Here is a 5461-nt window from a genome sequence, read left to right on the forward strand (position 1 = left end):
GGGAGGGGGGAAGGAGAAGGATTGGGATTGGGGGGGGAGGGGGGAGGCTGGGAAGTGATGTGAAGGGTAAACCAAAGGAGGAGGCTGCAATGCTTGGTAAGAAATGTACGCATTATCCTGCCCACGCAATTGTAACCCCTCTGTATAGTATGTTCACAAATAAAATAAAATTAAATTTAAAAAAATTTTAAAAAAAGATTTAATTTTATGAATTTCTTGACAAAAGAGTTAGTCATTGGTGAACTCCAAGAAATGGTTATGTTTCTTTTTAGAGGGGAGGAGTAAAGGAAGGTTAAGTAAAATTTAAATTTGATCACTGGATCCATCCATGGGTGATTCGAATGGTGTTTAACTCTCTACTTTCAATGCGTATTTGATCTTGTCTTTCTCTCCATTCCTGCCATCATCCCATCTGTCCTTCTGCAATAACTTCCACTCAGACATCCATCCAAATAGTTGCTATTCATTGAAAGCATTTGCTGCCCATTATTACTCATATCAACTATTATTGTAAAGATAACCAGCATTGCCATCAGTAACAAATATGGCCATGACACAGGAAAATGGGAGAAAGGCCCTGGCAGGGGAAGTGGCTGTCCACAGAGAGGCGCTGGGAGAGGAGGGGCTGGAACTTCCACCTCTGACTTCCTGTCCACCATATTGCCCCCTTTTCCTTGGCATCCTAGGCTGCAAGGACTTTATTGAGAGACTAGACCATGAAAATAGAAAGGCAAGCCTTAGGGGAAAGGTATTTACAACATGCATAATTTCTCAATGCTAATACTCACCATTGTAACAAATTCTTTCAAACCAGTTAAATATACAATAAAAGAAAACCTAACTGAAGTCAATCTAGCCAAGAAATTTGAACAGGTCAATGACAAAAGATGATCTCTAAATGGTAAATACATTTACTAAAAATCTCAATGTCATTATTCCTCAGAAAGATGCAAATGAAAACCCCAATGGATATCACTGTGTACCCTAATAAAATGGGCAAAACTAGGAGGCATTTTGAACAATAATTCAACATTGTGTTTCCTCTTGATTCTCGAGGAAGTGATCAATAGAATCTACTTCTGTTTATTGTTGGTTTAGATCGCAGCAAATGGCAGCCATCAGTTTCTATGGCTGGCTCTCCTCTATACAAGTAGATGCTTTGGTGGTTTTCTTGATGGCCTCTTCAAGTTTGGACCGTGCTTTGAGAAAGCCAGGTAAGTAAATACTATAAGATGAACAAGGATTCTTTATGTCACCCAGGCCCTGTAGTAAGCTGGCTGGAAGAGGCCAGAGCAACAGTGAAGATGTGACTCACAGGGAAGAGTCAAAGGCACCTGTGGTAGTTCACCAGGGCTGCCACAATGTGCACAAGCTGGGTGGCTCAGAGCAGCATCATTGTATTTGCTCACTATTCTGGAAGTTAAATGTCTCAAATAAAAGTGTCTTCAGAGCTGTCATCTCTCAGAAGGTTTTAAAGAAGGCTCCTTCCTTACCTCTACCAAGTTCTGGGGTATGGATAGTGGTCTTAGATGATCCTTGGCATGTGGTAGCATAACTCACCTATTTGTCTACTTCTGTCTTTTTTTGTTTGTTTGTTTTTTGGTTGGTCGTAGGGCTTGAACTCTGGGCTTGGGCACTGTCCCTGCATTACCGCTTGAGTCACAGCGCCACTTCCGGTTTTCTAGTGGTTTATTGGACGTAAGAGTCTCACGGACTTTCCTGCCCGACTGGCTTTGAATCAGGATCCTCAGATCTCCGCCTCTGGAGTAGCTAGGATCACAGGCATGAGCCCCTGGCACCCGGCCCTACTTCTGTCTTCACATGACCTGGATCCCTCTCTTCTTGTAGGAACTCTAGTCCACTCTAATTCTGAGATGATTGCATCAGGAAACCATCAACTAACTACATCTGTAAAGGACACACTCTGAGGTTGTGGACAGACACAACTATATATATATATGTATACACACACACTCACACACATATACATTTGAGATACTGTTGGATGTAATGTTGCATTGACAATATTGGACCTTCTCCAGAAACAATGCAGAGCCTGGACCAATCAAAGCATCCTCCTAGCTCTTGTTCATTGAGCAGAAACTTGAAAGAACTACATTGACTCAGGAAGTGGGAGATAGCACCTCTAGTAGAAACCACAGCATGACGTGACTGCCCTTTCAGGACCGTCTGTGGTTTGAAGCTGTGTGGCAAAGAGCCACAGGCCAAAGTGACAGAGGCTGCTGGTGACCCGGAAGTCAGTCTGCAGCCACAGACAGAGCTCCTGACCACCCCCCCCCCCCCGATTGTCACAGAACTACACGGGTTCCATGACAGCTTTTCTCCCACATTCACCAGGGCTATTCATTTCTAAGTCTGAGCCAAGTGTATACATGCTACAGCATTCTGAGAAGCTATGTGGTGGTTGTCGCTAATCAAAAGCTTAACCAGATTCCAGATACTTTGCTTTTTTGAAAAGTTCATTTTTACACATATGCCAAAAATACAGAAGAAACGGGCTGGGAAGGTGGCTCAGTGGTAGAGCGCTTGTCTTGCATGCCTGAGGCCCTGGGTTCAATTCCTCAGCACCACATAAGCAAAAAGAAAAAAGCCGGAAGTGGCGCTGTGGCTCAAGTGGTAGAGCGCTAGCCTTGAGCTGAAGAGCTGAGGGACAGCGCCCAGGCCCAGAGTTCAGGTGCCATGACCGGAACCCCCCCCCCAAAAAATACAGAAGAAACAAAAGATAAATGATCATGAATCACCCTGTTTTACTGGTTTCCAATAAAGACTATAAACTTTTTTTTGATCAGTCATGGGGCCTGAACTCTGGGCCTGGGCGCTGCCCTTCAGCTCTTCAGCTCAAGGCAAGTGCCCTACCATTTGAGCCACAGCGCCACTTCTGTTTTTTTTTCTTTGTTTCTGCTTCTGTGGTGCTGAAGAATCGAACCCACAGCCTCATGCATGCTAGGCAAGCGCTCTACCACTGAGCCAGCTTCCCAGCCCGAGACTACAAACTTAAATAAGCAAAGAAAGCCTCCTCCGTGACTGGATGAATAACTCTGAAGTTTAGTTTTTATTTTCTCTCAAAAACCAACGAGCACCTGTCTGTACCTGGCTGCTACGCGAAGGAAAAGCAGTGCACGGGACTGGGGGTTCTGGGGCACGGGGGGCGGTCTTAGAAGCAGTTGCTCTCACCCTCACCTTGTGTTCCCTTCCCAGCCCACCCTTTCCAGAGTTGGGCTTTTGTAAGCACAAACCTCACTTGGCACCTGGCACAAGATCACAGCCCCCCCCCCCCCGGGTCTGCGCGCTGGAGGCCCGGGCGCGCGGGGCTGGGGCTGGGACTGGCCAGGCATGGTCGGTCACCATGAGTCGCCATCACCGGCCGCTGTCACCTGCCACAGGTGGGTAGCGCTCAGAGCCACCACTGCCCAACCTCCCCTCCCATTTCCCATCCTCTCCTGGAGCCGCGCAAATCTGAACTCGAACCTGGGCGCGCAGGGTGACAGGTTTCTCTCCACACGCCCGAAAACCAGCCCCGAAGGAGGCTGGACGCTCAGTGCCCGGCGGGGCGGGCCGCAGGTTCGCGTCCTGTCCCGCCCCAGGTGGCGCGACCACCTACCTGCGCGTCCCCACGACGGCGCCGCCACCAGCAGGAGCAGCAGCCGCAGCGCCTGGCGCCCTGGCGCCGGGGTTCCCGGGGCGCGCTCAGGGGCGGCGGGGCTGGCTCTCATATCAGGGACACCAGGCTGCAAAGGACGCCCCCGGCTCAGACGGTGGGCCAGTGCACGGAACCCCTGGCGCGCATGGGATCCGCCCCCGGGGGCCAAGGTGCGCGCAGAACCAGGTGGCCGCGCGGGGGCGGCTTCGCGCAGCCGTATAGTCTCAGCCACTCCGGGTTTCAGTTTGGAGAGACCGCGAGCGGTTCCACGCCCCCCCCCCTCCCCCAGGTTGCCCGCAGGTCACCATTGCGCAGGTGACAGCTCACTCCAGGAGGGAGTTGACGGCGCGGTGAGAGCTGCTGTCTGGTATTGAGGTTTATCTGAAACGTTGATCTGAGTAAGCAAACCAGATTTTATTCCAGAAGGAATCAAATGGAAGAATGACGTGTGCATCCATTCCCCAGAGGACTGGAGGCCTTGTGCCATACACTGGACTGGATTAAGTCCAGGCAGAGCCGCCTTCAGGTGCGGTTCCATTTTACAACAGTCCCGAGGTCACCCCGGGGCTGGGCCAGTGAGCACTTGCACGCAAGGCCAGATCTAGGTCCGTGCCCTTTATAATGGGAGAGAAAGGAAGAAAGAAAGGAAGAAGAAAGACAGAAAGAGAGAAAAACAAAGAAAGAGAGAAAAAGAGAAAGGAAAAGAAAAGAAGAAAGGAAAGAAGAAAGAATTTAAGAAGAAGGAAATAAAGGAAGAAAGGAAAGAAAGCTAAGAGAAAAAAGAGAGGGGAATAATTTGTGGAGGGGAAGGGGAAAAATCGTTTAAATAGGGATCCAGGGGACCCATTGCAACAATGAGATGTACAAGTCGTTATGTCGAAAAACGAACTTTACAACTTTGGTTGGGGGGGGGAGGATTAGGTGGGGGACGGGGGAGGATGGGTTGGGAAGGGAAAACAAAGGAGGAGGCTACAATGCTTGATAAGAAATGTACTCATTATTTTGCCCATGTAATTGTAACCCCTCTGTACAGTATTTTCACAATAAAAAGAAAAAAGAAAAAAAAGAGAGGGGGAAAAAAGAAAGAGAAGAAAGAGGAAAGTAAAGCAAATAAATAAATAAGGAAAGAAAGAAAGAAAGAGGGGCTGGGAAGATGGCTCAGTGGTAGAGCGCTTGCCTTGCATGCCTGAGGCCCTGGTTCGATTCCTCAGCACCACATAAGCAAAAAGAAAAAAAGCCGAAGTGGCGCTGTGGCTCAAGTGGTAGAGCGCTAGCCTTGAGCTGAAGAGTTGAGGGCCAGCACCCAGGCCCAGAGTTCAGGCCCCACAACCGGACCCCCCCCCAAAAAAAGAAAGAATGAAAAAAGTTAAGAGAAAAAAGAGGGGGGAAAAAGAAAGAGAAGAAAGAGGAAAGTAAAGCAAATAAATAAATAAGGAAAGAAAGAAAAAGAAAGAAAGAAAAAAACAAGCAAGCAAGAAAGGGAAAAATGTTGAAAAAGTGTGAGAACAACCTCAAGGCTGGTCTCACCACTGATACTTAGCTAAGTAGTTGTAAAGGCTGAACACAGACTGAAAATAGAGAAATAAACGTTTTACAGCAAAAAGATTCTGTCCCTTTCTCCGTAAATGTCTATTGCATGTGACAAAAGCAAGTTGCAGTGGCTTAGGACAGGAATAACTCAGGAGGGGGAGGGAAAATATATATATTCTATGTGTATGAATATAAGTGCTGGCTTAGTACATTCATTTTTTGATTTACTCATCTACTTAATTATTGCTTTTATTTTTATTTTCTGCTTAT

At 47.6% G+C, this 5461-nt stretch overlaps 1 protein-coding gene across 1 annotated transcript in view; it reads right to left on the reverse strand.

Annotated features, from left to right (window-relative positions):
- Il20ra (interleukin 20 receptor, alpha) overlaps window positions 1–3698 on the reverse strand; it is a 51819-nt gene extending 48121 nt beyond the window's left edge. The window contains exon 1 of the mRNA XM_013026812.1: window positions 3623–3698. The gene's annotated coding sequence lies outside the window, so the exon portion shown is untranslated. The remainder of the gene's footprint in view (window positions 1–3622) is intronic.
- Between the last annotated feature and the right edge of the window lie 1763 nt (window positions 3699–5461).

Source organism: Dipodomys ordii, unplaced genomic scaffold, assembly GCF_000151885.1.
Source record: "Dipodomys ordii isolate 6190 unplaced genomic scaffold, Dord_2.0 Scaffold97, whole genome shotgun sequence".
Classification (NCBI taxonomy): Eukaryota; Metazoa; Chordata; class Mammalia; order Rodentia; family Heteromyidae; genus Dipodomys; species Dipodomys ordii.